Source organism: Budorcas taxicolor, chromosome 5 (genome assembly GCF_023091745.1).
Source record: "Budorcas taxicolor isolate Tak-1 chromosome 5, Takin1.1, whole genome shotgun sequence".
NCBI classification, from domain to species: Eukaryota; Metazoa; Chordata; class Mammalia; order Artiodactyla; family Bovidae; genus Budorcas; species Budorcas taxicolor.
Window position 1 is genome coordinate 52,073,969 of NC_068914.1, and position 23,790 is coordinate 52,097,758.

The window sequence follows — 23,790 nt, forward strand, 5'->3', positions numbered from 1 at the left end:
TATTTTAGAATGTGGAAAAAGTTCTCTTAGAGAATTAAATAGGGGTTGTTACTTAGGGCAATAGATCTCACTGTTCTGGATGTCTTGCCTTACTTGTTGAGGCCCTATTGTGTGTCAAGACATCAGACTAGGTACAAGTTTTATAGCAGACTTACTGTTGATCATCAGATCTACGAACTGTTTATCATTAGAACCAGATACTAGTGGAATATGCAGTTTGCTAGATGATCTAGAGCTGTCTCAAGCCTCCTCTTTGCAGCAGGCTTGGGAGGATTACAGGTCACAGCGGAACCTCTCTGACGTGTGTGCAGTTCCCTTGTGTGAGCAAGTGTTAGAGGTTCTTGGATAGTGACATTTTCTAGGTGAACTAGCTGGTTGGCAAGGACTTCTGCTGTGTTATAATAGGAGCATGAGTTTAAAGGAGTTCCTGCAATATTTTAATTTGCAGTTGATTTTCTAGACTTTCTTGATCAGCTCTTTCTATCTCCATTTTTACCTAATTGCTTCACATTTAACAAATGGCATTTATGCCAACCTGCTTACCTTTTAGAGTTGTGATGTAGTTTAATCAAGGGGTAGCTGAGCTGGTAAAGAATCTGCCTGCAATGCGGGAGACCTCGATTTGATTCCTGGGTCAGGAAGATCTGCTGGAGAAGGGATAGGCTACCCATTTCAGTATTCTTGGGCTTTCCTTGTGGCTCAGCTGGTAAAAACTCTGCCTGCAATGGGTTGGGAAGATGCCCTGGAGAAGGGAAGGGCTACTAACTCCAGTATTCTGGCCCGGAAGATTCCATGGACTGTATAGTCCATGGGGTCGCAAAGAGTCTGACACAACTGAGTGACTGTAGTTTAATCAAGGTTATGTAAAGAGCCAAAGTTATAACTGAGTTTTCAATATCCTATTCCTGTGTATGTCTTGATGTCTTATAATTTTACCTGGTTGATGCACGCAGATTTTCTGTGCTGTCAGTGGACTGTTATAGAGTTGATTTCAGTTATAATTACCTTTCATTATTGGAAATTGGAACACCTAGAACAGTCTGGGTTTTTTGCTTGTCATATGTCAATTTAAAAAATGATGAATATAGTAGTTATGTGAACTGGTGAGTGAAAGTTGCTCAGTTGTGTTCGACTCTTTGTGACCCCATGAACTATAAATCCCTAGAATTCTCCAGGCCAGAATTCGGGGGTAGGTAGCCTTTGCCTTCTCCAGGGGATCTTCCCAATCCAGGGGTCAAATCCAGGTCTGCTGCATTGCAGGTGGATTCTTTATCGTCTGAGCCAGCAGGGAAGCCCACGTGAACTGGTAATCAAGACTGACTCGTTGAATGAGCCCGGTCCTTATCTGATGGCTTATAGAAGCAACGTATTCTAATGCATCCACTCACTTTCTCTCGATTAAAATGGACTATAGCTTTGGATTATCTGCTTAAAAATACTTTTAAGAATTATAATTTTAAATAAAAATAGCTTCCATTTACTGATACTATGTGCTGGGTTCTAGGATATTGTACTCTTTGTTTTACTATGCTTTTTATTATTTGATTTTCAAAGCAACTTATGGATTTTCTAAAGAAAACTGAGTCTTATATAGGTTGAGACATTTTCCCAGTCTACCTGGGAAAATATATAACTGGAAGTAAAAGTTGGATTAGCTGAAATCTGCTTGACTCCAGAGTTTATGCTTTTTACTGTAAACTACTGTCATCTGTTAAAAAGATGAATTCCCTTTCCATAGAGAGTTGTTAAGTCTTTTCCCATCATAATAAATACCTGTTTATATAAATTAACATATATTTGTAAGTATGAATATATTATGTAGTTCTTAATAACCTAGAAGTTCATTTCTTAACATCACAGCAGAATGAGATGAAAGAGCCAAGGTTTATAGTCCAAAATTATTAAAAATATATTCTTTATTTGCTCTAAACTTTAACAGACATAAAAGTAACCTAAATATGTGGCTCGCTATTTAAATTCCCTTTTCTAACTCACAGCTCTTCCCTCTTCAGATTAATTCTTCAAATTCCTTTTTCACCATCTGTCTTTTATAAATAATATTCCCCTTCCTATCTTTTTCAGTTAATTTAGGAAAGGGTTATTCCTGTTTAAGTGGTAAGAGATAATCAAATTTGTGGCTTTCAAAGTTTCTTGAACATATAAAGTAAAGTGAAAAGTATCAGAAAATAATGTATTGGACTCTAACATTTCTATTTTATTCCATTCCATTCTGCTCTCCACCCTTCCCCACCCCTCTATTCTCCTCTGTCCTCTATGTAAAACTTCCAGTTATGATTTTATGATTCATTAATGTGTTCTGGGCAGCAATAAGAAACTGAATCACATAATTATCTTTGATGAGAAAAAGAGAAGTCTATGAACATGGCTAAATTAATAATTTTGCTCCTAACACCCATATAAATGCATGTCACAATTGCTTTGCTAAGAATTACTTTAGTGGGGATTTTTATTTTGAAAAGTCATATTAAAGTCATTATTAATGAAAGAAAGAAGGATAATGATGAGGTCGGAGGGGAATGAAGTAAAACACTTTGAAAATAACAGGATTAAGATGGATTATAGCTTTAGTATATTTTGTATCATTTAAAAGGTTGTTTCATAGAGTTGTTTGGCAACATAGGTGTTTCCTTGGAAAGGAGATCAGAAGACAACAAACGATTTTAATAGGGAGTAAAAGGAACAAGAGAAATTATAAGTATTGAAAATACATGTTTTAAGACAGACAATGACAAGTGTTGGTGAGAATGTGGAAAAATTGGAAACCTCGTGTATTGCTGAAGGGAAAGTAAAATAGTGCAGCCACTCTGGGAAACAGTTGACTGTTCTTCAAAATGTTGAACATAAAGTTACCATTTGATACAGCAGTTCCGCTTCTGGGTATGCATATGAGAGCAATGAAAATACATGTCCACACAAAAACTTGTATGTGAATGAATATTCACGGTAGCTCTATTCATAATAGCCCCAAATTCACAATAACCCCCAGATCTATCGGCTGATAAATGGATCAACAGATCATAGTATACTCACCCAATGCAATATTATATGGCCACAGAAAGGAAGGCTGTCCTGTTATATATTACAAGATGAATGAATCCTGAGAGCGTTATTCTGATTGGAACCAGTCACAAAGGACCACCTATTGCATGATTTCACTGAGGTGAAATGTCTGAAACAGGCAGACTTATAGAGCTAGAAAGTAGATTAATGGCTGTCTGGGCTAAGGGTATGGTGTGGAATGAGGCAGGGCTGTTAATGTGTTTGGAGTTTCTGTTGTAGATGATGAAAACATTCTAAAGTTAGATCATGTTGATGGTTGTATAACTCTAGTAATATAATAAAAGCCACTTTCAAGTACACTTTAAGTGGGTGAATTTTAGAGTGTATGAATTAAATCTCAACCCACTCCAGTGTTCTTGCCTGGAGAATCCCAGGAACGGCGGAGCCTGGTGGGCTGCCGTCTATGGACTTGCACCGAGTCGGACACGACTGAAGCAACTTAGCAGCAGCAGCAAGGCTATTTAAAAAAGGAAATATATATTTAAGGATCATGTGGAAGTATTAAATAAATTCTGCCTGGTGGGCTACAGTCCACGGTGTCACAAAAGAATTGAACACAGCTTAGTGTCTAAATGGCAACAACAGAATACTTTGATGAACCAAGTGGCAGTCCTTATGTTTGCAGTATAGTTTACATATGTACTTATCACGTTGTGGTCGTAGCACTGGGTGCCTTCACATGTTGAAGCACACAACTAGCATAGCAGTTTGCACATCCATAAGAATATAGCCGATTAATATAAAAGGTATTTTCAGAAAGACATCTAAAACTAAGTCCAATAAAATTGCCAAAATAGTTTAAGAACAGAAGGAAAGCAACTATAAACAGAATCGTTTTTACAATGTAGGCAGTAGATTTCATGTTTCTAATCTTAATTCAAGATTTTTATAACTACACTTCAGAATTAACCTTTTATCCTGTTCTCATGCTTTAACTGGGGACATGATTGCTTCTCTTGCAGCAGTTTAATTGCAATTTGAAGTAATTCAGAAGTAGATACCAGGCTTTCCTGGTGGCTCATATGGTAAAAGAATCTGCCTGCCACGGGGGTAACCCAGGTTTGAATCCTGGGTCAGGAATATCCCCTGGAGAAGGGAATGGCAACCCATTCCAATATTCTTGCCTGGAGAATCCATAAGCAGAGGAGCCTGGTGGGCTTCATTCCATGGTGTCACAAAGAGTCGGACATGACTGAGTGACTAATATACACAGAGAAAGAGATACCAGGATATTAATTTAATTTCTTTTTTGAAAATAAATTTATTTTTAAATAAACTTTGTATTTGGGAAGTTATTTTTTAATGTAGAAAAATTGTGAAGATGGTAGAGAGTTTCTTTCCTCCTCTGACTCATTTCCCTTTAACGTTAGCCATGGTATTTGTCAAAACTAGGAAACCTATATTAGCACATTAATGTTTACAAAGTTCCAGAGTTTGTTTGGACTTCTTAAGGTTTTCTGCTAATGTCCCTTTTTCTGTGATTCAGTCCAAGTTATCACATTGGACTGAATCATCATGCCTTCTTAGTTTCCTCTGACTTGTGATGGTGTTTTACTTAGCCTTCTTTCATATGACCTTGACACTTTTTAAGAGGTACTGGTCAGTGAGAGGTCTAAGAGACAGGGTATATATATGTAAGCACATGACTGATTCACGTCATTGTACAACAGAAACTAACACAACATTGCGAACAATTATATCCCGATTGGAAAAATTTTAGAAAAAAATAGAAATTTTTAACGTGTGAAAAAAAGGAAAGAATTCCTCAACTTAATTTTGACTGAATATTAGACTTGAGTTTTGAGGCTTGGGAAAGAATATCACAGAAACCATATTCCCTCCTTCTCACCTCCTATCCGGAGCACAGAGTGTCAGCATCACTTACTCCTGGGGTAACTTTGATCACTTGGCTTAGGTAGTGTTTGCTAGATTTCTTGACTGGAAAGTTCCTATTTCCCCCATGTGTATTCTATTGTTTGGAGGTGAGAGCATAATTCTATATGATAAAACAAGAGCTGAATTTTTATTTTTCTGTTTTATCTAGACACAAATACACCTTGTAAATCTGTGCAGTAGGAAGATTCTTTTTTATCTTTCATTAAAACATTCAAATGATACACATTTTGATTCTTAAGTGAAAATTGGTTTTCAGAACACACCAAAGATTCCACTGTAAGTTAGGTGGCTTTTTACTGGTGACAGTGAAACTGTTAACATAAGAAGAAAAATTCTCATATCAAAGGGAACATATATTTAGGGCAATCTAATTAAAAAGCTCTTTCATGAGTGTGGGGAAAATACTCGAAGTCTGCACTTTGTGTTGTATCTGGGAAGATATGTACATGTACTTTTCATGTGTTTGTTTTTTCCATTTATGGAGTTCTCTTTATCCTTGGAAATAGTATTTTTTATTTACTCCATCATACTTCACAAGTTCTACATCAAGAATTGTATTCCCCCCCACCCAGAGATTAAAATTATCTTTAAGACTAAGATTTAAGAGTTTTCCTATCCGAGGCTAATTCCTCTTGGTCCAGTTACCTCCTTTCCTCTCCAAGAATTGATTCCTTCAGTTAGTTCCTCTGTTTTATTTAATTTTCAGCCTCTCCTTTAATATGGGCTTCTTCACTGGAGCTGGAAATAAACTGGCTTAGCTTTACAGTGAGCATATGTGCAGCCCCCATATGTGTGTGTGCATGTACACACACGTGCACACTGCATGCGTATTCTAGCACTTGCGGGCAAACACAGAAAAGTGTCTTGAGGCTTAAGAGCTTCGTCTGTCTGTCTGTGTCTCTCAATCTGTCATTCCTCTCCTAAATCTCTTAAAAGAAGAGATTACATTTTCTCTTTAGCATCCTCATTTGCCAATTTTACACCAGTTTCATTCTGATTTCTACCGATATCTCTTTAATGACATTGTTTTGTCTTCGTCACCAGTCGTCTCTAAATTTCAAATTAAATGGACTTTCTCCTACTAGAGTTTCACAGTTGCTGGCACAGTGTTTATCTAATAAATATTGCCGAGGTCCAGCCTCAGCAGAGTCCAGGGATATCCTCAGGATGGACAACATCGGCGAATGAAGAAAGATAGATAAAGAGATAAAGAAAGAGAGATGGGGTGACCCAGCTTCTTCGAGCGAGGCCCATTTACTTTATTCTTCTTGGGGCTTTTATACCCTGAGTTATACATGCAGCAAGGTGAATGCAGAGTCAACTCAATATTCCATCAGTACTTTTATCAATATCAGGTTTCTTCCTGCAAAAGTCTTATTTTCTGTACATCATCTTCTATTCCAGAGGCCTGTTCATATTCCATGACCTCTTTTTGATAAAGGTTGGTCAGCCAGAACACCAGAACAATGATTTTCCCTTAAAGTGTTTCTTCTTAAATTCTTAGCCTGCATCACCCTTGAAGTACAGAGTTACATTTTTATGGAGCAAAGATTCAGCAGGTTAAAGCAAAGAAAGAACTTATTAACTCAAAGTCTAATGTTGCTAATGCTAAAGCTATTACTTGCTTCTTCTACATCCTGACTATGTGCACTCCCAGGAACACAATGGATAAGGGATGTGAGAACTTGGCAGCAGGCATTGCATAGGCTCAACAATGTTGCAAGAGTCTGGATAAAGCTGCCATGTAAGCTAGAATGCTAACAGAGGGTTTGAAACACTCCTTTCATGCCCAGGAAATTTAGAAACTAAAGCCCAATGTTAACTCTTTTGGTCAGGGACAGACCCCTGCTAACGTCAGAAGAGCTGGTGGAAGACATAAAATAATAAGACAGATTCTGGTTCGGGGGTAGATGCTCGAGCAAGTTCAGGGGTCCCTTGAGTCCTGATCTCGCCTTTGCCCGTCAGGCCTCTTCCTCATGACCTTTGCCATGGGTGGGATTCTCCATGCTGGCTCCCAGCAAAATATCAGTTTATTGAATGTTGCAAGAACTTTGAATACTCAATGAAATTTTGGCATATATAAAAATACCTTTCACAGTGTTGTGAAACTTCAGTTTGCTTCCTTTATTATAACTGATGCCTTTTCCCTTCCGTAGATGTATGGTTCATATCTGTGAATCTGAATGGAGCAGTAATAGCTGGTATAGTGAGACGATGTAATAGCCTTTGCAATGTTCATATGGATGATTATTGTGCATTTTTACTTAGTTCTATAATTTTAGTAAATGGTTTCAGACCAGTCCATGACCTTCTTTTACCCAAACACTCTACCCTTTGCATCCCCAAAGGAAAACTTGTACTTGTTCTGGACAAGAGAAAATGGGATGAAGAGAAACATTCCTCACCCAGAATGGGTTACATGTTCTCTCTCCTGAGAAGGATCACCTGGTCGTCTGAACTAAAGACACAAATTCTTAAAAACGAAGGAGGAGCCCTATTCTCTGGTTACAGAAGCAGGACGAGTGCCCAGCCACAGAGGAGAGGGATTTTTAAGCAATGCTAGAGAGAGTTTCACTGATCAGTCCTGGAGAAATATTTTCCCAGGCTCAAATACAGAACCAGAAGAGGTGACTTCTGTATCCTTATATAAGGCCAAGCTGCTTTTCACAGCGGAGTTTTATCTGTGTTTGTCGAGTCTTGGTGGATCTGCTCAGAGGTTTTCTCCCTTTCTTCTCTCATAAATACACCTTCATTTAAGCTTCCTTTATTTCAAGACACATTGTAGAGAGTAATGGCGTAGATGTTCCTACTAGGGGAAGGTACCTTGGTCTCATCTTAGTATTGTCAGCATTTTGCTGAGTTGAGAATAATGCGAATGAATATTAATAACAGTGACAGTATCAGTTACCATTTATTGAGTACCTGCCATGTACTTACAAAAGGCATCCAGGCATTTTACAAATATTCTGACGTCAGGAACCACGTCTCTCTTATTCACTATGTCCCCATCCTTGGCAGAGTTACTGTGATGTGGAACGCAGTTAATAATAAGTGTTTACACACACACCTCAAGACATTGAGGGTTTGGTTTCCAGCTCAATGCAGTGAAGGAAACATAAGTTTATGTTTATATTTAGTTTATGTTAGTTTTATTAGTCTATCAAATGTGTGTTAGCATTGTCTAAAAATGTTCACACTTAGTTTAGAAATACTTTGTTATTAAAGAAATCCTGACCATCTCTGAGCCTTCAGCAAGTTGTAATCTTTTTGCTGGTGGCAGGTTTTGCCTAAGTTTGATGGCTACTGATCCATCAGGGTGGTGGACCCCTTCACCCCAGGTGAAGGTGGGGTGGCTTTAGCAGTTTTTAAAAATAAAAAAACAGTGAAGTTTGCTGCATCAATAGACTCTTCTGTTCAAGAATGATTTATCTGTAGCATCAATGCTGTTTGATAACATTTTACGCAGAGTAGAACTTTAAAAATTGAAGTCAATTCTTTCAAACCCTGCTGTTGTTAAAACAGCTAGATTTATGTAATATTTTAAATCCTTTGTCATCCTTTCAACTTAGGGTAGATTTCATCTCTAGAGAACACTCTCTTTGCTTCTCCACAAGAAGCAGCTCCTTATCCATTTAGGTTTTATCATGAGATTACAGCAATTCAGTCTTAAGTTTCCACCTCTAGTTCTAATTTTATTTTTATTTTCACCATATTGCAGTTATTTCCTCCACTGAAGTCTTGAGCCTCTCAGAGTCATCCATGAGGGTTCAAATCAACTTCTTTTAAACTTTTGTTAATATTGATATTTTGACCTCTTCCCATGAATTACAGATGCCCTTAATGGCATCTGGAAGGATGCCCACATTCTTCAGAGGAATCACTATCTATGGCAACTATAGCCTTTAAATAGCCTTTAAACTATAGCATATTAAATGTCTGTTTTTTTCTTTTCTTTTCTTTGAAATATTTGGTCGTGCCATATGGTTTTGCAGGGCTGACCAGGGCTTGAACGCATGCCTGCTACAGTGGAAGTGCAGAGTCTTAACCGCAGGACTGCCAGGGAAGTCCCCCCAACATATTTCTTAGATAATGAGACTGGAAAGTTGTAATGGCCATGGGCTGCATAATGGATGTAGTATGCAGTATGAAAACAACATCGCTCTCACTGTGCATCTCCATTATAGCTCTTGGGTAACCAGGTGCATTGTTCATGAGTAATGATATTCTGAAAGGAATCTTCTCTAAGCAGTGCGTCTCAACATTGAGCTTAAAATATTTAGTAACCACATTGTTAACAGATGTTTTGTCATGCAGGCGTTGTTGTTCTGTGTATGGAGTGCAGGCAGAGCAGATTGAGCATAATCCTTAAGGCCCTAGGATGTTTGGAATGGTAAGTGAGCTTTGGCTTCAACTTTAGGGTGCCAGCTGCGTTAGCCCCTAACAAAAGCGTCAGCCTGTCCTTTGATGCTTTGAACCCAGGCAATGACTTCTCCTCTCTAGCTTTGCAAATTCTAGATGGCATCTTCCTCCAATGGAAAGCTGTTTTGTCTGCATTGAAAATCTGCTTCTTAGTGTGACCCCCTTCACTAATGAACTTAGCTAGATCTTCTGAATGAGTCGCTGCAGCTTTTCCATCAGCAGTTGCTGCGTCACTTTGTGCTTTTATGTTACAGAGGTGACTTACAGAGGTGACTTCTTTTCTTAAATCTCATCAGTAATTTTAAAATTTAATCCAGTTTTAAAAAGTACAATGTGAAGTTAATCTCATTTCAAACTCTGCTAGCTACTGAAGAGAGTTAGGACCTTGCTCTGGGAGGCTTTGGCTTAGGGCAGTGCTCTGGCTGGTTTGATCCTCTATCCAGACTTTATACCTATCAGCAATAAGGCTGTTACACTTAACATTCATGTGTTCACTGGAGCAGCACTTTAAACTTCTTTCAAGAACTTTTCCTTTGCATCTACAACTTGGCTAACTATTTGGCACAAGAGACGTAGCTGTCCACCTGTCTCAGCTTTTGACGTTCCTTCCTCACTAAGCTTAATCATTTCTAGCTTTTCTTTTAATGCGAGAGCCTTGCAGCTCTTCTTTTTCAGTGGAACGCTGAAAGGCCAGTGCAGAATTATTAATTGGCCTAATGTCAGTATTGTTGTGTAAAGCCCACAATGACAAAGAGATGGGTGAAGGGAGGTTAACTGAGCAGTCGGGACACGTGTTTACTGATCAAGTTCACAATCTTCAGTGGATACAATTTGTGACACCCCAAAACAATTGCAATAGTGATGTCAAAGATCTCTGATCATGGATCACCATAGCAATATAATGAAAAAGTTTGAAATATTGTGAGAATTACCAAAATGGGATACAGAGACACAAAGTGAGAAAATTCTATTGGCAATAGCACCAATAGACTTGCCTGATTCAGGACTGCCACAAACCAACTTATTAAAAAACACAGTAAAATGAAGCACGATAAAATAAGGTATGCCTATGTTCAATGAATCATTCTTGTCCCGAGAACAATCCTGAACAGATCTGTTATTACTTCTCTTCTGTAGATGGAGAAACTGAAGCTTACAAACAGGTAACTTTTACAAGGTCATTAACTAGTAATCAGTAGTATCATGTTTGAGCTCAAGTATATACAGCTTCAAAGCTGTAAATGTTTCCACTCTGCCATGTGGTTATTAAGTGGATGGATGACATGATAAAAGAATGAGTTTAGTGAACGAATTGTTGCCCTATTTACTTGTATTTATTACTCAGCCATCTGTAGGCTGGAGAAGGCAGTGGCAACCCACTCCAGTGTTCTTGCCTGGAGACTCCCAGGGACAGGGAAGCCTGGTGGGCTGCCATCTATGGGGTCGCACAGAGTCGGACACGACTGAAGCGACTTAGCAGCAGCAGCAGCCATCCCTAGGCTACGTGGCTTATGAGAGTTTGTTCCTTTGGTTAAAATAACAGAACTGCACTTGCTACTCAGGAGAAGGTGACTTTGACCACTGCTCCCTGTTCTCCATCTCCATAGCATCTGTGGAGATCAGAAAAAGCCAATGGCATCAGGTTTCTAGATGGATCCATACCGTGGAGACTAGCCTGCTTGTATAGCTGTCAGTCTCCAAGTCTTCCCTCTCCATTACGTCATGAGAGCTTGTCACCAAAGGTTCTCGAGACTCTCTTGTCTCCAAGCATGGGTCTGTGTGAATGAATGATTCAAATGCCTGTGTCATTCTTTAGGCCTTGCGAGCTCAGCTTCCAAATGCATTATACTTATGTAATTCTGTTCTGTGCTTTGTCTGGCCCAGAACCTGATTTACTGTCAAAACTTGGGGAGCTCACAAATCAAAACAGTCAATTTCAGAGAAGAGCAGCCTATTTAAATGCAGTTCCAGGAAGGTGCTGGAATAGGAGGAGTCTTGAATAGAAGGGGTCTTTAATATGGGAGATCAGAGCAAAAGACTGAAATGGGCAAGGGCAGAGGAAAGGCATTCTTTGCAGTGAATAACAGGTTCAGTATCACACTTGGGCACCTTCAAATTTTGATCCTTTTATTTCCCTTTTGTATCTTTTCACTAGAAATCGCTAAGGGAATTGGCCAGAAAGTGGAGTGAAGATGATAAAAGGCTGTAAATCATCTAAAAGTTTAATAATTTTTATCTGCATTAGAGAATTTTGAGTTATTGGATATTTAAATAGCATCAAATATGGAAAGAAAATTGAAGTAGCCAACAACACTCCCAAAATACTTTTGAAGGATCTATTTAGCAAAACACATGCTGTTTCAGAATCTTTTCCAAATTTCTAGTGAGAATTCTAGCACTAACAAGGTGTATCAAATATTACTGCCTCTTTATTAGAGGGCTGTAGTTATTCAGCTGGAAATACAGTATTTTAGTTGCTAGGCAAAATATGCCTGTTATATTCAATGGTGCTTTTACATAAATTTATCTGACATTTTGAAAGAAATGAATTCTCATCCTCATTCGTATCACTAGTGTATGCTTTCGACTCTGCTGATTCTAAAACATTGGTTATGACTGTGTTTTATTGTTAACTTATACAGTAGTACACTGTTTATAGACTACAGGCTTCTGGGACTTGAGACAGTTTGAAGAAGAACATACTGGCATTCTTCCTATAACCTTTTATTTAAAACAGTAAAGTATTTTGAGTTTGTTGAATTAGAATACTTTGAAGACTGTTGGATGCATCCTATTTTGTATTAAATCATTGGCTCTTTGTGCTTTTCTTCACACGTAAAACAAATACTTGAGGAAAAAAGCATTCCTCAAAATTTTGTTTTACATCACTTTTATGTCTCTTCCACTTAACTTCCTCTTTAACTTAACAACTATCTAAACATGAAATAAAGCCATTTCTTTTATGGGCATAATTGAAGGCTTCGTTAATGGTGTTTTGGTGCGGTTAAAAGTATCTGCTGCAGATGGGCTTGCAGGAGTCACATGCTAACTTCAGCGTTTGCTGGGTGCGTGGTTTTCAGAGGCCGTGATGTTTGGCTGTGCCGGGTCTCCGTTTCCGTGAGCGTTCCTCTGGTTGTGGCGAGCGGGCCCTCCCTCTGGTTGCTGTGTGCAGGCTTCTCATTGCGGTGGCTCCTCTCCTGTGGAGCAGAGACTCGGCAGTGTCCTCGGACGTCAGCAGCTGTGGCGCGTGGGCTGGGTTGTTGTGGATTCCCCAGACTGCAGAGCACAGGCTCAGCCGTGGTGGCGCACGGGCTTAGCTGCTCTGCAGCCTGCGGGATCTTCGCAGCTCAGGGACTGAACCTATGTCTCCAGTATTGGCAGGAAGATTCTTTACCCCTGAACCAGCAGGGAAGCCCTTGCTGTGAGATTTTGAAGCAATGTATAAACTGCTTTGTGCCTTAGGTTTGCTAGCTTTAACTGGGAGTTATAATAGTACCTACTTGCTAGCCTTGTACTAAGGATTAGATGAGATCCTTCTAAGTATGCTTACTTAGAACAGTATCTGGCACATAGGAAACATAATTTATATTATAATTTTTGTCTTTGAGATTCTATCATCTCTATTTTATTTTGATTGATAATTAAATTTCTAGTCATCTAGTCTACCTGAGTCTTGATCAATCAGGGTTCCATTTACTGTATTTACTGTGGGTTCCTCCTTTAGCAATTTGTGAAGAATATTCTTTGAGAAAATCCAAAGATAACGTACAGTGGCAATTGAATCTAAATATATAAGTACATATATAATCATTTTTATTATTATTTTGGAAATGATAGACTATTTCTACCTAGTTCATCTGTTTTTAAGACAAAGTGCTTTAGTACTTTGAAAAATTCCTGTTAATACTGTATGCTGCACTCTTTTCTTATGCTCCTTAGTAAGCTGTGCTTTGTTCTCAAAAGATGAGCACTTCACAGTTACAAAATCACTGAAGGAGAATGATTAAATCTTTTAATTTGGTAATTTACGTTATGCCCCTTTTTTAGAGAAATAATAGGAAAGTTTGAAACTTTATAGAGCCTATTTTTATTTTAATAAGGCATGGGATGCAAAGCTCTACAATATGGTAATAATTTGATTTCATGGCATGTTGTCAGGAAATGATATATTCTAGATAAATACACTTTTTTTCAGGTGATTTCTCCCTGTGATGTGGTACTCTCTTCCTTGTCTTTTGATGCAGTACGCAGTGAAAATAGTATCAGCTTTCTTCATAATACGAGGTCATCATTAGGCATTTTTTATTACACTGCTCAGTGATGCAATACTGTCCTCAGATGTATGAAAATATGTAGGCCTGCTTGACCATGTGCTAAACGGATCCAGACAGCTGTCTTGTTGTGAATTCTCATGTCTACTGTTATTTCTCACCACTGGCAATGTGCCTACTTTTAGAAAGCTTATCTCTATTTGCTAATTCTGACTGCAAGCTATGCTTGCTGGGATTGTGTCTAAAATAACACCAGACCTTGTGTGAAGACTTGATATTTTCTCAAGTGCAGTTCATGGAATAAGGGAGATGTTAGTGTTTGTAGATGGGCTGAAGACTGCCTTAGGAATTACTTTGATTTCTGGAATACTATTTTCCTATATTCAATCAAATGACCTATATGTTTAATATTTTTAATATATGCCTAATTTGAGAACTTGAGCACAAATGCTAACATTATATAGATATTATTTAGCTCAGTTATGCCCTACTATTTGCAACCCCATGGAGCCCACCAGGCTCCTCTGTCCATGGGATTCTCCAGGCAAGAATACTGGAGTGGGTAGCCATTCCCTTCTCCAGGGGATCTTCCAGATCCAGGGATTGAACCCCGGTCTGCTGCATTGCAGGTGGATTCTTTACTGTCTGAGCCACCAAGGAAGCCTGATTTACTAAATCTGTGAGAAGGAGTGATAGAACTGCGAATTCATGAATTAGACATCTCAAATATAATGATGGTTAGAATAGGTGGTGGTTTTGTCGCTAAGTTGTGTCTGACTCTTGCGACCCCATAGACTGTAGCCTGTCAGGCTCCTCCGTCCATGGCATTCTCCAGGCAAGAATACTGGAGTGGGTTGCTGTTTCCTTCTCCAGGGGATCTTCCCAACCCAGGAATCAAACCTGGGTTTCCTGCCTTGCAGGCAGACTCTTTACCGACTGAGCTACAAGGGAAGCCTGGAGGTTAGAATAGGAACAGAACCTAATGCAAGTGGTGGAGAAGTCTCCATCCCTGGAGATATGTCACAGCCTCACTGGAGAGTGACTCACCCATTCCGGGGACGCTCTTTGGTAGCAGGTATTTTATGGCCGTTTGAAAGTTCTTTGGCGTTGCCTCTTCTCTACTTCGGATATAAACATTGCTGGATTGCTTCATTGAGTCTTTATTTGTGAGCCTATCTTCTAAATCAAAGGTATCATTGGAAAGACAGGAGTAAAATAATTTCAAAGAAATACATATTTTTCAGTTGTCATGTCTTATGAATGAAAATAATTGAATGCTATGAGTTAGGAAAAAGAGGTAATTAAATTGGAATTCAAAGACTAGCTGAGCTCAAGTTGAGGTCTGAAGGATGAAGAGAAACTCGAAAAAGAACACTCTTAACAGAGTACACAGCATGGGAACATTCTTAGAAATGGAAAAGACCTTGGCATATTCTGAGAAGTGAAGGAAGGCCGAGGTAACTGGTGTGCAATGAGCAAGGATGGATATGTTAGGTAAAGATGGAGAAATATGTTAGTGCCAGGTCATGAAGTGCTTTGTAAGGATTTTTAATCTATTCAGAAGTGGAATGACACTGAAAAGTTTTACATAGGTGATGGCATAATTACAGATGAGTTAAAAAATATTTTCTACTATTCATTGATTAATGAAATTTGGTGAAGGATTGAAGGGGGTAGTGTAGAGACTGGCTAAGAAGTTATTGATAGAATAGGAGAGTGGTCAAAATGATGGAAAGAGTCAGGATATACAGACCTAGCCTTCAGTTTCATTATCTGAAAAATGGAAATAGTCGTGTTTGGTATAGAGTTCATGTAAGTAAATATTACCTACTGTTGTTATTTGTATTACCCAATAGAATACGCTAGTTGGTTAGTTAACTGAAAAGTTGATTAAAGGGAAATATTAAATAATATGTACTCAGATCCTATATTTTATTTTAACTTAAAGAATATAAACACTCACTGCCAGTCTTTTGATACAGCTTGGGACCATTTGTTGAGGGTGAATTTGTGAACTGGAATTCTGACCTGATTTTGTTTGGTTTACTTTTGTGTGAACCATACCTATAGTTACATCTTCCATGATTTCCAGTTTTGGTTCCCTTATATGAAGCAAGAATTTTAAAGACATCTGTAAATGGCTTTATGAATTAGGGATGAGAATGAGATCACAAAACTTTCTTGTTTCTTTTTTTCCCCCCAATTTTGCCCATTATGGGATTTTAAAACAATTCATATAGAAAATTTTCTTGGAGATTTGCCCAAACATTCTACCTTGTTTTTATGAAGCCAAACTTTTTAAAATTTCAAAATTAACCAGTTTATGTAGTGTTTAATGGAAATATATCATTTCAGTAATAAGCACATACTGGTATCGGCAAGTTTGGAGAAAAATACAACTGACTTCTGGCACCAATGTCATTTAACTGGAGGGAGGGAAAGTGTAGGGTGATGCTCAAGGTAAACCTTGTGTTGGCTGCAAGCATTCAGTGTTCTGCGGCCACAAGTCTTTTTATAGAAGAAGTGAAAAATATCAGTTACTCTGATACAGGTAACTGGTGAATAGTTAAGAGTGCCTTTACTGGGTATTGGATATAGAATTAACAAGACAGGCCCTGGTGTGTGGTGAGGGAAAGGAGGGTCCCAAGAATGTCTCCAACATTTCTGGTGTAAGCAAGGAGGGACTGATAGACGGGTGGGAAGATGGGAGATAGGGCACAAATGTGGTTTTCCATTTAAGATGCCTGGAAGACATTCAAGTGCCAGTATTACAAAGGCCATTGACAAGTCATCCCCAAAGTTTAGAAGGGGACCTTGGCTGGCTTTGCTTGAGGAGCTATGAGGGGAAATGCCGTGGGGTTCTAAACAAAGATAGAGAGGCCCATCTGCTAGCCTGGATTATGCCAAATATGGAGTGATGGTTTCTGGAGGGCAAGGGGCGAGAGGATCTGAATCCTGCCAGAAGCAGAGGGATGCAGCTGTAGAGGCAGCGCTCATTGTCGGGAACCAGGGTCAGGGTAGAGCTCCAAGTGCAAAAATGGGTAAGATGCCTAATAAGAACATGACGAGTCTACAGCCTTAGGAGTAGGAAATAGTGAAGTATGGCAGGAAACATAGTAAGGTAAATGCTTTAACAGTAAGACTGAAAAATGCCAAGGTGTTAGAACATTGTTTTTGTGTAGTACCGACTGAACAGTATGTGGGCCAGTCTGGGAGCTCCTGATACACAGTCACCCAGGCATAAACATTAATTTGATTTTCTGGAAGTGTCAGTGGGTTTTTCATAATATAGCCTAAATACGAGGATACCCTTGAAATCAGTTGTGCGCGTTTATGAGCACATTAGCCCATGTTAGGGGTGAAGGAAAGAAAGCAATTTTGAATTCCCCCCGAAAGGACTGAGCTCTTGAACTTGGCCTTATTCACATTGTTCTGTTACAAAATAAACAAAGTCTGATCCTACCAGCGTGTCGTCTGCATGCACAGCAGCACAGATGTTTGTTATCACCAGATCCCTCAATTCATGTTGATGTGGGAATCATTCAATTGTGTTGGACTTCATGCTGAAAACACAACATGTTCAAAAACTGGTGAAAATTATTGTTAGATCTGAAAGTACTCTCTCAGTCACAATGAATACTGTGGTGTTTTACCCAGCTGAGTTCAGAGGCAAATTGTGGTCGGGAAGGAAGTGTTTATTTTTAGTCGATGAGTATAGCTAATCTGCCTCTCAGTGTAGGGATGCTGGGCTATGATATGAGATAATTTGGCTCAATGACCACGTGACGGCTTGTTAAGTAATTCCAAACACCCTGGCATGAAGATTCTCATTGATTTCCCATTTTCTGAAAGATAAGATTGCTGAATCTGGGTATCTTTTCTTTTTAAAGAGGCAGTTTCTTAAAGGATAGTTTCTTTCTTCTGATGGGAATATTTATATACTGAATATTAAAACTGAAAATAGCAACTATTGATTTTGGGGAGGGAGGCTTGATCCCTTTCTGACATAGTGAAAATCATTTCCTAAATGTTTTAATATTTAATGTACAAATATTTGGTGCTTATTAAATTTTTTTCCTTAAGCATCTATTTTAAAAACACCCAGAAGGAATATACCTATATGTGAGAAATCTGTCAATTTCTCAAGTGTATAATTTTTTCCATTTTATATTTAAAAGGAGCCACACATTCATTATGATTTACCATATTCCCCTACCAGCTGTTCTTCTTTTCAATTCCCTTTCACAGACTTTGGTTCTACCACTGAATCTCTTGTATAAGTCAAAAACCTGGACTTCATCCTTGACTCGTATTTTTCTCTTTTTGTTTGTTTTTAATTTTAGCTAATTAAAAAAAAAATTTAATTTCTTTGGCTGTACCTGGTCTAAGTTGCAACCCGTGGTATCTAGTTCCCCAATCAGGGATCGAGGTTGGGCTCCCTGTATTGGGAGGGAGGAGTCTTAGCCACTGGACCACCAGGGAAGTCCCTCTTTCTCTTGGTTGAGCTAATTCTAGAATCTGGTCAGGATTTCCCATCTCCAGAGTCACTACTTACTTAAGGCCGCTATTGCCCTGGATGATCGTGGTGGCTTTCTGCATTCTCCCTGCCACTACTTTCAGTGCGTCCTTCCCACTTTAGTCAGCAGGATGTACTGTCACGCAGCCTCTGTGCTTAAAGCATCAGTGGTCTTGCCCTTAGGGTAAGAACAAAACTACTTAGAATGTTGCAAAAGTGTTCCAAGGCTTGACCCCTCCCCCCCACTTTGTTCAGCGTCAGACTCACTTCTTCACTTCCTCACTTTCTGAAGCTTCATGCATGGTCTCAAATCTTGCACGGCTACATCCCCCACCCCCACCCCCCACCTTCACGCATGATCTGCCTTTGGTTTCAGATGCTGCCTTCCTGCTTGCTTATCCTCAATTTAGGTGGCGCTACATGGAGGAAATCTTCCCTGAGAGCCACAGCCGAGGAGAGGTGTTCTTGCTAACGTTCCAGTGCAGGCGTTCCATCTTTTCCTGGTGCTTTTTAGTTCTTCATTGCTGCTGCTTATTTCCTTCTCTATACCTCCCAATAGACTATAAATGAAAGTGTTAGTTGCTCGGTTGTGTCTGCCGCTTTGTGACCCCATGGACTGTAGCCCTGCAGGCTCCTCTGTCTGTGGAATTCTCCAGGCAAGAATACTGGAGTGGGTTGCTATTTCCTACTCCAGGGGATCTTCCCGACCCAGGAATTGAACCTGCATCTCCTGCATTGCAGGCAGACTCTTGACTGCCTGAACCACTAGGGAAGTCCTAGTAGCCTGTAAGGGATGGCATGGAATGGGACCATATCTGTTGTTCTGTGTATCTATTGTTACCTGTTTTAGGTTTCAGTTGTACTCTGCTTACAGGTATCAAAATCTGTTCCTGTTACCATTAAAAAAAAAAACAAAACCCTCAAAGCTTAGTGGTAGAAAACAGTCATCATTTGTATGCTCATTGAATACATAGATCAGAAATTTGGAAAGGACATAATGCAAATGTGGGTATGTTTTTCTCTGCTCCACTGTGTTGGATGTCTTAAGTAGAAAGATGAGACATGCAGGGGCTATTTTAATGGCTAGGAAATGGAATCCTTTGAAGGCTTCCTACTTCTTTGCTTTTAATCAAGTCCAATTGATTTTTTTCTTTTCCTATTGTCACTGTATTGTACTAGTACGTTTGGTGTTGAGAGGTCATTGTCTAGCTCAAGATCATTGAAATTTAGCTCATCAGTAGTGAATTTGGTAGTTCCCATACATGCTGTGCTTCCTGGCTCAGTCGTGTCTGACTCTCTGCAGCCCCATGGACTGTAGTCCACTGGGCTCCTCTGTCCATGGGATCCTCCAGGCAAGAATACTGCAGTGGATTGCCATTTCCTTCTCCAGAGGATCTCCCGAACCCAGGGATCAAAGCCGGGTCTTTTGCATTGCAGGTGAATTCTTTACCATCTGAGGCCCTTGGGACTCAATTTGCCTTACACATAGGATAGCAAATATACGGTCCTATCTCCTGACCATTCCTCAAATGAAGCAACAGACAAAACAATGAAAACAAACAACCAAAAAAAAAAAAAAAAGAAAACCACGACCAAGTAACAAACAAAACAATCATAGGGCAGCCCGGTAATGTGAAATAGTATCATATACCAGCTAAGCCACTAGGGAAGCCCAGCAAAACTTAATTTAATTTGTAAGGGAGCAGCAACAAAACAGAAATAAGTTACTCATAAGGCAGAATGGCACATTGCGGTTAAACGTCCCCGGATCTGTCGGTACAAACCTGCGTTGACATACACAGCCAACACTCCCCGGTAGGAAAAGTTTCTTTAGTTTAACTAAACACCTCTTCAAAACAGAACGCAGCTTTTCCAAGTTGCCACATACTGAACTTTTATCCATAATATTTTGGCAGGAAATAAAAAAGTCTTAAAACTCCCCACTTTACCTTTAAATTAAAAATATGTGCCAAAATTGTTTTCCTGTTTTTGGTGTCTTCCATTCTCTGATAGCTCAGTTGGTAAAGAATCTGCCTGCAATGCAGGAGACCCCGGTTCAATTCCTGGGCTGAAAAGATCCGCTGGAGAGGGATAGGCTACCCACTCCAGTATTCTTGGATTTCCCTTGTGGCTCAGCTGGTAAAGAATCCACCTGCATTGTGGAGACCTGGGTTCGATCCCTGGGTTGGGAGGATGCCTTGGATCTTCAGGGAATCTCCTTCCTGGAGAAGGGAAGGGCTACCCACTCCAGTATTCTGGCCTGGGGAATTCCATGGATTGTATAGTCCATGGGGTCACAAAGAGTCAGACAAACTGAGCGACATTCACTTTCATTAATTAACATTGCCTTGAAAAGTACTCAGAAAGCAGCGTGGCTAACTTAAGTCAGCACCATCTAAGGAATATATACATGCACAAAGCTGTATGCAAGTTAATGGTATGGTGTTTCCCAGACAAGGAGACAAGCTATGACATTAAGGATTCCAGAAACCACCTGCTCAAACAAGCTCATTAAATCAAGCAATTGTGTAATTTGTGTTGACCCAGCTATTAAACAGACTCTCTAAGAAAGCTTACCAGTTTTTATTCATGGAGAAGTCATATTAGAAAACAAGGTTGCAGTCTCTAGTGATATCTTTGGAATTAACTGTATAAAGTAAAGGTTCTTTCTTTCAATCAATGAATTATGATTGGCTTAAACCAATAAATGAGTTTATTTGAAGTTTATGGTGTAGTTTCCATTATTGAAAGGAATAATACAAACCAAGCTTCAGATAGACCAGGACTGGGTATATTAATATGGCTTTTGGGAGTAGAGACACTTTAATCATCTTGCTCTGGCAGCTCCCTGGGATTTGTGAGCTCATGCTTGCTCTGTCCTTGCATTACCTTTCTTGAATTTTGTATTTCAGGTTGTTCCCACAGCTTAACCTTATATGGACGGAAAAAGAAAAAGACCCATGATGAGACCTCTAGGCGCTCCTTGGGAGGGTCTGTAGTGGGAACGTGTAGCACCTTGACTTACTGCTCCAGCAAGATACCCTGCAGAGAAGGAAAAGTTGTTTCCTGAAATGAAACTGGATATTGTTAGCAAAGCAGGGGTCTATCAGGCAGCTCGAAGGCAAGAGCTCTCCTCTACACTGGCTGTTTCAGGAAATTTAAGGGCAGTTTGGCTTTGCATAATGAGTCCTGCTTATGCTCACAGTTCTTCTTTAAAAGAGTGAATGACCATAGCTTAAAACTAAATAAATATGTGTTCTGGAACTTTCTTCACAATGTTGTCCTGAAGACTCACTGTGATACTATACTATGCTTAGCACAATACACCTAGAAAATAGAGTTTAGATATTAAAACAAGTACTGTCTTTGGAATGAAAAAAAATTGGGTTGCTACCAGTTTAAACAGAATTTGAGGCTAGAACCACAAGAAAATCATATAAACATGAACTGCAACCTTAAATCTAATGGGAGAGCAATTAGAAAATTTTGTAACTGTCTAAAAGATAAATATTTGGCTTTAAGAAGCTACAGAGCATTCAACAAGCTTGCCAAGATAATTCAATAGGGAAAGAAGAGTCTTTTCAGCAAATAGTGCTGGACTAATTGGATGTGAATGTGTTAGTCGCTCAGTTATGTCCGCCTCTTTGCAACCTTATGGACTGTAGCCCGCCAGGCTCCTCTGTCCGTGCAACTGGACAGAGGCAAGAATACTGGAGTGGGTAGCCATTCCCTTCTCTGAGGGATCTTCCTGACCCAGATAACCACATGTGAAAGAAGGAATTTGGTAAACTTCATACCATATAAAAAATTAACTCAGAATGGATTACGGACATAAATGTAAGAGCTACAACTATAAAATTTTTTTAAAGAAAATGTAGGAGTAAACTTTTATGATCTTGGATTAGGAAACGGTATGACATCAAAAGTATAAGCAATGAAAGGAAAAATAGATTAGACTTTATTAATATTAAAAACTGTTCTTAAAGGGATACCATCAAGAAAGGGCATCAATAACCCATAGAATAGGAGAAAATACTTGAAACTCATTTGTCTGATAAGAAACTACTGTCCATACTGTGTAAAGAACTCTTACAATTCAATGGTTAAGACAATTCAACTAAAAATAGGTAAAATATATATGAGTATGTTTTTCTAAAGAAGATATCACAGATGTTAAGTGCCTGAAAACATTATTAGTCATCAGAGAAATGCAAGTTAAAACAACATTGAGATACCATTTCATACCCAGTAGAATGGCTAATATCAGAAAGACAATAACAGATGTTGTTTGGATATGGGGACAGTAGAATCTTAAACATTGCTGTAATTGTAGAATGGTGCAGTCACTTTAGCAAGCAGGTTAGCAGTTCCTTCACATGTTAAGGACCTAGTTAAGCAATTCTTCTCCTAAAGAATTCTCCACCCAAGAGAAACGAAAACCTATGTCCCATGAAGACTTGTATACATAAGTTTGTAGCAGCATTATTTACAGTAGCCAAAAAATCAGAACAACCCTAATATTGATCAGTTGATTAGTGGGTAAATAAAATGTAATAATTTATGCTTAGAAGGCAGTGTGGCAATGGAAAGGAATGAAGTAGTGATATATACTAAAGTACAGATAAACCTTGAAAACGTGCTCTAAAGAGATAATAAACTGTATAAAGCACAGTCATTAATTTCAATATTAAGAATACATTTATTCACTTAATTTGGTGATTTAATGCTATGCTTTTTAAAGCTCCAGTAACTGGTAGCTTGTTTTCTGTTTACAGTAATGCAACGAAAATAGTAAAGACCATTTCTTGTGTTGTATTGTGTTAATAATAGAAATTATTTCTAGGAAATTAAATGATATTAAAGGTTAAAATCTGTTTTTAATCTGTATGTTTAAAATAGTTCAAAGATAATTGTATGTTTGGAATAAAATTGTAACATTCTGTTGTGTTTTACTTAAGAGTAATTAATGTCATCATGCTTTGTAATTTAATTCAGCTAAAAGAAAATCTATTTTCTTCATGTAGGTGTTTGCTTTTTATTATCTTATTTCCATTTTTATTTTTTGGAAAAAATACACACATTATTCTCAACACAGAAAAAAGATGAAGAACGAGATATGAGTAAATTATTTTGACACATGTATTCATTAAATAAAATACAATTGTCTAGGAAGGGATTTTAAAGTAAGCAATGAATTAGTAAGTAAATGAATTAGTGACAAAGTAGGAAGAATGAGTTAGGATAAATGTAGAACAGGTTTGAGGGGCACTCTGAGATGTTTTCATATACTTAGTTGCTTTCTATCAGTATTTCTGCTAGTGGGATTTGGTCATTTTGAATTTTATGTATCTACTATTCAGTAACTTTTTAGTAAAGGTAAAGAGTATACTCTTTAATATTATAATCGTGAAAGCAACTTTTTGTTTGTATGGTGGTGCTAGTGGTAAAGAATCTGCCTGCCAACACTGAAGATGAGGGTTTGAATTCCTGGGTCAGAAACATCCCCTGGAAGAGGAAATGGCAACCCACTCCAGTGTTCTTGCCTGGAGAATCCCATGGACAGACGAGCCTGGCGGGCTGCAGACCATGGGACTGCGAAGAGTCAGA